The sequence below is a fragment of the Coffea arabica genome, chromosome 8c, assembly GCF_036785885.1.
Source record: "Coffea arabica cultivar ET-39 chromosome 8c, Coffea Arabica ET-39 HiFi, whole genome shotgun sequence".
NCBI classification, from domain to species: Eukaryota; Viridiplantae; Streptophyta; class Magnoliopsida; order Gentianales; family Rubiaceae; genus Coffea; species Coffea arabica.
The window spans coordinates 6,606,802-6,618,216 of record NC_092325.1 but is presented as its reverse complement, the minus strand read 5'-3'; the positions used below and the strand labels follow the sequence as shown (position 1 = coordinate 6,618,216).

Below are 11,415 nucleotides of genomic sequence, written 5' to 3'. Positions count from 1 at the left end.
CTAAAACTCACTCTCATGATGTGAGGGCCTAGTCTAGACTAGTCTTTCCTATTCTCATGGTGAATGATTAGATCTACCCTATTGTTCTTCATGAAATGCAAAAATCATCCACTCAAGTGCACTTCTATTCTCATGAGTCTACTCCTTAAGTTCCATTTATATTGTTCATCATTATTATCAATTTTCATTGAATAATAACAACTTAAAACTTGTTATTGGTAATCAAACAACAATAAGTGATAAACATACATAAATGGACAAATTAATATAAGAGGTAACAAGTATAAATCATATTCAACTCATATCAAGTAGTCATAAGTTTCATCTACTCACTACATCTAGAAATTTGGCTACTCCTGTGATATAAGACAGGAAAGAACATAACTTCATTGCATGAGCACATAATGAATCATAAGTAAAGAGATAGATCAAGAAAGCTTAACCAAGGTGATTAACAAGCTCCCAAATCTTCTATTTCTTCAACAAAATGAGTTGTACAATGAAATTTCCAAGTGCTTCTTACAAGTTTCTAGCTAGATAGAATAAAATGCTATAACTAAGCTCTTGAGCTATAAACTGATAATAACTCTTTTTCCTACTCTTTTCAATGATTTTTACATTTACAGTGTTAAGAGAGTCAAAAGTGGTAAATAAAGTGACATAAAACTTCCTTTTCTCTTCCCTAAAGATTCTTGAGCATGTATAGTCGAAATTATGGTCTGGAATTGAGCTGGAAAATAGTGTGAAAATAGGGCAAGATGCAGAACAAATTACAGAGAAATAGAGGACAATATGTGACCTTCGAATACGCAACCTGAGCTCGCGTATTAGAGGTCGTATATTCAGTTCAGGTACATTTTCTTGCTTCTTTTCTGCTCCAGTTCACCGTTAAAATCACAAGCAAGATGGTCATGTTGTTGTTCATATATTTCACCAATAATACTTGCATTTGATGCCCTATTTTCTTTTCATATTGTCATTGAATCATGCACTAGTAGCATTTAAATGAATTTGTCTCGATCCAACGCTTATATCATGTCTCAAATCCTACAAATGTAACCAACTCAAACGAAACTTGCAAAATTAAGAGATTTAGTGAGCAAGTTCTACCTTAAAAATCCTAATTTATACCAAAAATAAACACATAATGCTACTTAATAAACATATATAATAAACACTTCTCATAAAGTGTTTAAACGTAATAAAATTTCCATTAGCAAAATTCTTTGTTTAATGTGTCCATGATTATATTGTGTTATCTTAAATCTTTTAGGAGAATTTCATTTCCTATGATTCTTATTTTCCAATCCTGAATTCCTGCAATTTCACAAATCTTTGGCTCTACATTTAAGAAAAATTTTTTAGTTCAAGCAAGCACAGAGAGTGGGAACATCATTTTCAAACCATTATTTGGCTCCAAATTATTTACTTGCATTACAAACATAATTTCCAACATAACTTTTTATCTTTCCAATTACCTTTTTATCTCATATATATACATGACAGTTTCCAACAAAATTTTTAGATTGGGTATACCTGCTTGATTTCTTGCAATATGATGATTATTCGTTATAAATACCATATTTATCTACTTTATATGCATATTTTTGTGTACCGGCATGCATAACTAGTCTACAGTGTTACATGATTGCATGGATGTGTTAATAAAGAATTATCTCTAAATGAATAAATACATCGACCATAGTGTCCGTCTTTAAGAAAGAAAATGAAAGTGATGCATGCATGAGTGTTTTAGTAAATAAGAACATAATTTATATTTAATGTCCAACGTAGTTACATAAATACAAGAGTTATTGATTGACTAGTTTGAGACGGTAATTAGTAACAAAAATTGCAAGACAATCTAGTATTGATTATCATTGTATTTCACATTTTAAATACTAAATAGTATTGCCAAAAGTTTTTAGTCCCAACATTGATTGCATTGAATTTAAATTTCTATCTGCTAAATGATATTGCCCCAACCAGGGCTCATGTAGTAATATATATAGGGATGCAGAATATGTAGCAATTTGCAAAAGCAACATGCCTCTTTAGAACATCTTCAAATTTTCACAAAATTGAGGGATTTTGTTGCCCCAACCCGGGCTCGTGTAGGTCCGCATGCCTAACGGGGAACGACCTATAAAAATAACATCATGCACGTTCACCACCATAGAGGACTGGGCGGATCCGAGTTTACCGCCGTGGAAAAGGTTGGAGAATAAATTTAAAATTGTTCCATCAACGACGTAGATTAACATTTTTAAAAGGCTTAGTGATTGAGTTTTGACTTGGGAGAGCCTAAATTGCTTAGCTTTCTCAAATTTAACAACATCACGTTTGACTTGAGGTGAGTAGTTTTTGTTATTTTTCATGAAAATTTACTCACATTCGAATAGGGGTTGTGTTAATATCATTTGATACTAAAGTAGTTGTGCCAATATCATTTGCCACATCCTCAAGTAGACGAAAACCTCTAATCTAGGATCGTTTTTTTTTTTAATTTTAAATTTTATAAATAAGAGCTTTTTAATTCGGAATCTCTTATCTACGTTCTTTCTCCCAATCCATCCCTTCCCCTTAGTATTGCTGTTTGTAGTACAAGATCCACCAAGTTGCTCATATATGATATCACTCATCTACAGACACACACAAAAACGCAATTATGTAGGTAGGCTATACCCAAAGAAACTAGAGAGTGTAAACTCAAAATGAAGCCGACTTCCAAATTTAGTGAACATATTCATGAGCATTGTCCTGTCAAGGAATATCTCAACTTGGTTAAACAACCATCTTTTTTTATTTCCTCAGTATGTTTTACCCTATTGCTTAGCTTCTACTTCCTGTGTGATTCCAACAGTCTCAAGTCCACCTTCGAACATGGAGACTACCATGTTCAAAGAGAATCCTTAGATCAGCCCGGCAACCGTAAGCCGGGTATGTCATCTGTCATTTCATCGGTGCAACTCGATTTATTCACGAGAACATCTTACAATATATTAAACCTGCTCGATTTGGTTTTTGCAATGAATTTGAACCCTGTTCTTTATGTTATTTTGTAGATAATGAAAAATGTGATCTATCGAAGGGTCGATGGATTCGAGATGTAAAAGAGCCTTTGGATACAAATTTCAGCTGTAAAACACTCCCACACCATAAGAACTGTTTCTTGCACGGGAGGATGGACAGGGACTTCCTTCACTGGAGATGGAAGCCTGACCAATGCGAACTTCCTGTCTTCAATCCTAGGAGCTTGCTGAACATTGTTAAAGGAAAAACGATGGGTTTCATAGGTGACTCACTGGCCAGGAATCACGTGGATTCGCTTCTCTGTTTATTATCTGAGGTTTGCCCTTGAAATCCTTCTCTCAAATATATTCAGACATATGAAACCAAAAGGTTTCCTCGCATTTTAATTATATGATCCAGTTGGATAAGATCCCACCCTTAATGAATTTGTTTGTAGAATTTTCATTCCCATATCTTAGGCTTCTAAGTTATAACCAATGCTTTATGCTTTGTTAATACTTTTGTCTATAATTTGAGCGAATCTAGTACATTATTAGTACATACACTATCACAGTTAAATATATAACATGTATGTAAAATTTGGATTTTAAATTCGAATTAAGATTAATTGTCATACATCCAATGAAAATACAACATCAAACACGCTACAAAAATAACAAATTTGAAGGATTTGCAAATACATCAGTTTTGAGAAAATTATAAATATTACATTATAAATCTTCAACCTATTCCACATAATATTAATCTCTTTAAGTGGGTAGACCCTAAATTTTATGAAAACAGAAGAAAAATATGTGTAGTATAGCAATCAAGGAAGAAAAATATATGCTTTGCTTCAAAGTTTACTTTTTTCCATAATCATTGACTGTAACATAGCATTTATTTTTCTTCATTTTTCTCAAAGTTTAGTAGCTACCCATTTAAATAATTATATGCATGATAGTTCTAGACAAAAAAAGAATATTTTTTTTCAATTTATGTTATTCATAATTTTAAAAAATAATTCATTAATACATAAGTGTCATGTACAACTGAGAATTTAAACAAAATAGTAGACTTCTAGCTTAACATACTAGAATACTACGCTAATTCCATCCTTATCATACAATTAATTCTATCTTTATTGTATGGAAATACAAAAACTAATTCTATCCTAATTGTATACTATAAGAATATAAGAGTGATATAGACTAAAAGGATAGCGTCTCCTCTTATCCACAAATTTGGTAAGGGCACAATCAATGAGTTCACAACCACTATTGTCATAACAAACTAAACTTTGTGGACTTGAAAAGCACCCACATTCGGATGAACTACATGCTGGTTATAAGTCAGGTTGGGAACCTTGGTGGTAGCAATGATGATAGATAAGTTAGAAACTGTGGAAATAGTAAAAATTACTGGGAGTCGTACTGGGATGTTGAAATAGCTGCAAAAGAGATATTTGATTCTTCAAAGTTATAGGTAAATCAAAATAACTTTTTTGTGTGTATAGAAGAAAGTAACAAGTGCCTGCTTTTTCCATTAATATGCCCAAAAGTTTTGATCTAGCCAATGTCCTACCGATTCTCGATTTGGCCATACAATATCACCTAGTTAAAAATCAGTTGGCTGCATTTCAAACCATTTAAAACATAAAAAATTCTTAAGCTATGTAGCTAAAGTAGTGGATCTTCTTAAACAATTACAAAGAAAATTAAGTTAGTAGAATTGAATAAAATATTAGTGCTCAAAAAAAATATTAGTACAACCAATCAAAAGTCTTAAACAGATGTCAATAAAGTTACAGCATTTTGGGTTAAAAAACTAGTGGAGTTTGGTTTGATTTCACCTTTAGCTGCATAATCACAGTGAATCAATTAAGCATATCTCATTTTTTTTATTTCTAATTTTGACTAATTTTCATGGGGGTAAAGTGTATGCATTTAAGATTGAAGAGAGTAGAGTTCAGCTACCTACTAAGTACAGGGGTAAAGTATTACTACTACGTGATTGACATTTTTCATATAATACTAGTGTTTATGCCCGCTTAGTAGCAAATTCACAGCTTTGAAAGCTGAGTTGGAAAGGCGAGGAATTCAAGTCCGGGTGGAGTCTGTGACGTGCTTCACTAACAAGGCTGCAGATGCAATTGTGAAACTGTTTGGTAATTTGAAAGGGCCAAAAGTATGAGGGAAGGGAGGCAATGTCAGGACTGATCTTACAAAAGATAACACAAGTGAAGTTGAAAGAAAAGTTAAAGAAAATTTGCCGAAGAAGAGTAATCTTGATATCATTATTAAGAAGAAAAGCTAAAGAAAATTTGCTGAAGAAGATTAATTCTTATAATTTATTTAGGCTTTTCTTTAAAACAACTACATATTAGTCAGAACTATTACTTGTCAAATGTTAAAATCATAGTTTTATTAATCTAATTAGATATTGGACGGACAATATTACCAATGGAAGGGATGTAGCCATACAGTGCAATAGCAAATTCAAATTCATTTAACTTGAAAATCTTTGAACAACTACTATATTTCACGAAAAACATTCACTACAACAAAAGAGGGATTTGGCAAGGAACAAAAGTTCTCGCCAAAAGTTTTGACTTCCTCGCCAATGAATTTCAGCGAGGAAAATGCTTCCTCGCCAAGTTTGTCACTAGATGCTCGTTGCTAAAAGTTATTAGCGAGAATGCTGCTGCCTTTCTCACTAATGGAACAAATCAATAGCAAGGGGCAGACCTCCTCGCTAATTAACAGAATGCTATAGAGAGAAAAACTTTCCTCTCCACTAAAATCAAAAACTCCCCACAAAAACCAATGGTTCCTTGCAAATAGTCAAGGTGTTTTGTGAGGAAAATAGTGTGTCCTCACCAATAATATAGAATTGGCCAGGAGCTTTTTGACAAATCTACAATCCCCCATACCAGTAAAACATTTTTGGCCAGGAAATTTCCTCTCTAAAGCGATAGTTGATTCTTGCCTAACTATTCGGTGGGAAAATGTTCCCCTCCAATGTTGTTGTGAACATTTCTTAATCCCATTTTAATATGCTAATCTTAATTCCTTGAGCCAATTATGGAGTGGTTTTGTTAGAAAATTTAGGTGCAAATAGCTTTTTTTTTTTATTTAGGGGAGAAAAGCTTTTGCTTTATTTGTTGTCTCATCAAAATCTCAAACCATCAGTTTCTACCAATATTGACAGAGTAATACATGGTATACTTTTAAATAGAGAAACAAACATGTTGAATAAAGTGATACAGAGAAACATATGCTGCAGAATGGTACAGACATAATTGACGCCCTCAAAATCATTCTAGAATACCTAAAATGCTACTGACTTTTGGGATCCAAGCCGCCTCTTTCTCAGTCGCTCAACGATGATAAATGCAAGTTCAAGTGATTGAGAGCATTAAGCCTAGGATCACAGTGTGTGTGGTAGCGCAAGCTTAGATCATCAAAGGGTCACAGTACGCGATCCACCAATGCATTCTGTCACATTTTGGCCAGTCATCTCCAGATGGACTCCTTCAGGGTGGCTGCCTTCTTGTTCATGCACATCAAAGAATGCTCTTACTTCCGCCCTGATAGCATCAAAAGGCCGAGTCTTTAGACCACAAGGAGCTTTGATGGTGTTTCCATGCATAGGATCACTAACCTGAGTTACAATTTGCCCTGCCGTTCGGACAGCTCTGATCAAATGAGGAAGCTTCACTCTCATGTTCTCTGCCCCCATTCTGGCGATGATGGTGATCCTTCCTGGCTTGTTCTGAGGATTCAAAATATCAATGAGGTTGACTAGCTCATTTGGATCCATCTTGTCACTTACCTTAATCCCAAGTGGATTAGCAACTCCCCTCAGGAACTCAACATGAGCACCATCCAACCGCCGGGTTCACTCACCAACCCAAAGGAAATGGGCTGAACAATCGTAGTACAAGCCAGATGTGGAATCCAATCTAGTAACAGACTGTTCATATGGTAGGAGCAAGCACTCATGCGATGTCTAGAACTGGGTGGTCGTCATGATTGGATGGTCAATTGTAAGTCCAGCAGCAGCCATAAATCCAAGAGCCTCGTCTACATGGTGAGCTAGTTCGTGGTATCTATCACCTTGTTCACTGTGCTCTGTGAAATCCAGGTTCCACCGTGTAATCCTCTGCATAGCAGCATATCCTCCAATTGCAAATGCCCTCAACAGATTCAGAGTAGCTGAGCTGCACAAAAAGGGAAGATTAGATTAGATGGAGAAATTTACTGATTGCATACAAAAACAGGGGCTTGAACCAACTAGGAAAAGCAGAGAAGTTAACCTCAACCAACTAGGAAACAAGATGAAAATCATAGGTTGTTAGCTTAAACCTCAACCAATCGAAAAATACAATCTTTGATGTTAAGCACAAACCCACATAATTTACCTTCACAGAGTCTAGAGAATGGTTGGAACTCAATTTTCCTAAAATTGTGAGGAAAATAATGTAATCTTAGAAATCTGACACAAATAATGGTAATAAGAATGCACAAGAAGGAAATGTAGACTCACAAAATGGCACCAAAATATAGATCTAACAGTATTTGAAGCAAATGGAAGAAGTATTGAAGTTGCTCTGAGGTTTTCTTACAGCAATAAAACCTAAGCCCCTTCACGTTTTGCAATTCTTAGGAGATAGACAGGAGGTGGGCCTTCATTTTTTAGCAATTCCTCAGAGGTCTCTTTCACGTTTAGCAATTCCCGTATCTGTTCTTCAATTTTTGGACTAAAAACCACCAATCTTGGCCTTTGAGAGAAGAACATATGAGTGCTCGATCAATTGAGAGAGATAAGTGAGGGCGGGCCTTTCTATGTATATATATAATAGTATTATCCCTCAGCTGTAATGAGCCTTCAAATTTTGCCGGAAGGACGTTGCGGGAAAAATAAAATTCTTGGAGGGAATAAAGCGCGCGTGTCCTAAATTCTGAAACATTCATGATGGTTTAAGTGTTATAGTTAAAAGTTTTTAAGAATTGGAGAATTGGAGTATATTATATAGAATGAATATTGAGTGTTAGAAGTATATAAAAATTGAAAGAGATCATGTATGAGAAAATGAAACTAATCAAAATATTCTCAATATATAGCAAATCAAATTAACTAAGTTTGATAAATTTGCATTTAATTTTCAAATAGAGGTTTGTTGTATGATATGTAATTGCCATTTCTTGAAATTATTTCTCACTCTTATATTTTTGCTAAACTTCAAAGAACTTAACTACGCATAAAATAGCATGAGAGGAATGCCTTCAAGTGTGCTAGTCAATAAATATTTATATTATATTTGTGCTAATACATGTCCATATGCATAATTCAAAAATTCTTATGTATTTCATATATGAGTATTTTTTTTCAAGGAACTGTATAAAACACTTATAAATGTTAATAATTAGATGATTTAATTTAATTGTTCTAAAGTTTTAAATACTAGGATAAAGAATAAAATTGATATGGATGTACTATAATCTATGAAATTATAGTAAACTGCTTGTAATTCCAGTTCCTCAACTTTTAAATCTATTTGTATCGTGACTTTGAACTATGTGTTATTTTGCTAAACTCATATTTCTATGATGAACTTTTGATCATAATTTATAAAAAAGAATTTCGTGTAACAAGCGCTTTATGTTGCCTATCCATTTTTTTGAATTGTTATAAAAGTATGTAATTCTTTTATTAAGAAAAGAAAGTCTTGTGTAATAGGCTTAACCTCTCCTCAATTAAAAAATTGATTGAGATAATGTACTTTAGAAGTTTCATTGAGTATTAATAAGGGATAAATGCAGAAACCTCCCCTGAGGTTTCTGACATTTGCACTGACCTCCTCTGTGGTTTGAAAAATTACATTAACCTCCCCTGAGGTTACTAATCCTTTGCAAATTCAGTCCAAACGATTAAAATATTGTTTTAGGGAGTGAAATTAGAATTTTTTACCGGGATAATTTCAGAAACTTCCCTTGAGGTTTCATGAAATATCACCTACCTCCCCTAAACTTTTCAAAATCTCACTTAGGACCCTTGAAGTGATAGTAGGGCCATATACTAATATCAAAGTGATGAATTGTCAATAATACCCTCATATTTAAATTTTCTAAACTTGTTTTTCTTTTCCTAAATTTCCTACTTTTCTTTAAAAACATCTATACAAACATACATACCTACATACATATATGTATGTATAATTGAATTGTAAATGTCAATAAAATATAGGATTTAATCAATGAAATATTCAACGCATTTGGAGAGAATAGTTGCAGGTTCTTTTTATTTTTTCCCTTTTTTGGTGTTTCACAACTTTATTTATTTATTGCTATTCATGTAGAGCGTAAGAGAAATAAAGTAATTAAAACTCCAAACTACAGTTTTTCAAATTGTGACTTTTTCTATAATAAAATTTTCATATTTCACACCTATAAAAAAAGTTTGTCTATTTTGAGTAAATTCTTTGTATGATATTGAAGTTGAATGTCATCTATTACTAAGTTTTTTTTTTCCTCAAATGTATGATTTTACATGCTAATTACTTTCAACGCTATGAAGTGTTCTATTTGTAGAAATGGTTTAAAAAATAATATTTGCTTTTACTATCTCTTCCTACTGTAGAAGTGACTATTAGCTGTAACATAAAATCTTACCAATTTTCATCTTCTCACTTTTAAGATGGTTCTGATTTAGTACTTTTTTTTCTTGGTTTGTAAAATGTTCATTTTTTTATAGCCTAAGGGTATTAAAGGCACTAAAATAATCTCTCTCCTCAAACATGAATTTTTTAATATTACTTTTGGTTAAAAGGGCTTCTAATGTTACCAAAATGTCAATTCGAAGAGTGTTAAGTGAGATTTTCAAAATCTCAAGGGAGCTGGGTGATATTTCATAAAACCTCAGGGGAGGTTTATGAAATTATCCCTTTTTTACCAAATTTGTCATTTGTACTACATGTCCAATGAATGACAAAATACTACAAATTAATTAACAATTAATAAACTTTAAGGAATATAGTTTATAGGCAAATACGTATTACCTATTTAAAATACCGGCTCTTTATGAGTATTTTACTTTCAAACATTTAATTTAATACAAATATTTACGCTCAAATACATATTTGTATTTACTTTCAAATATTTAATTTTTATTAAATACAAAAACTACCAATCTCTCTTCCGTAAAAATATTAATATAATACTTTTTCAATTTTAGTTACAAACATTTATGTATTTAACATAAATTAAATGATTCAGAATAAAATACCCATAAAGAGCCAATACTTTACTCATGTAATGGATGAAAGCCATAAAGAATTAATATTTTATGGGCCATTTCTTTTTAAAAAAATATTTAATTTATATTAAATAAATAACCTACCGATTTTCTTTTTGCAAGAATATTACTGTAACACTTTTTGAATTTTACTTACAAACATTGATATATTTATCATAAATTAAATGTTTGAAAATAAAATATCTGTAAAAAGCCGGTACTTTAAATGAATAATACATGTTTGCCTATAAAGAGCCGGTAACTATTTAAAGTACCGGCTCTTTAAGGGTATTTTACTTTTAAATATTTAATTTAATACAAATATTTATGCTCAAATACAGATTTGTATTTACTTTCAAATATTTAATTTTTGTTAAATACAAAACCCACCAATCTCTCTTCCGTAAAAATATTAATATAACACTTTTTCAATTTTAGTTACAAACATATATGTATTTAACATAAATTAAATGATTCAGAATAAAATGCACATAAAGAGTAATTTATTTATCTTGAATTGTTACGAAAGTATGTAATTTATTTATTAAGAAAAAAGTCTTGTGTAATAGCTTAATCTCTCCTTAATTACAAAATTGATTGAAATAAAGCACTTTAGAAGTTTCATTGAGTATTAATCATTTTAAACAACTCCATTTTTATTGTTTTGAGACCAAAATAATAAATGTGACTTTGAACTATATTCCAATTTTGTCAAATACCAATGCATATTTAGATTAATTAATTTTTCAATATTATTTGTGATATCATTTCCCCTTGTTTCCATGTTAAGTGACAAGATTCTAAAGTACTCCCTCAATCTTAATATTAGAGTCATTTTTTGGGAATCCAAATTTATATGGAGATATGATAATCATTATATTTAGATGAGGTGGCATTGATGAATTACATATCTATCCTTTGAATTCAAAATATTGTTTTAATAGAAGTGTATCAAAATAAAAAAAAAATTCAAATGGCAAAATTAAAAAGTATGTATTTAATTTGAAATAGCGACTCTTATTTTGGAACATCAATAAAGTAAAAATATGATAACAACTATGGACAAAGGAAGTACATAACAACCGTTTCATGAAATTTGAAGTTCCT

At 31.9% G+C, this 11,415-nt stretch overlaps 1 pseudogene; it reads right to left on the bottom strand.

Moving 5' to 3' along the window:
- Positions 1–6,215: 6,215 nt before the first annotated feature.
- LOC113705735 (phospho-2-dehydro-3-deoxyheptonate aldolase 1, chloroplastic-like) lies at positions 6,216–7,812 on the bottom strand (annotated as a pseudogene).
- Between the last annotated feature and the right edge of the window lie 3,603 nt (positions 7,813–11,415).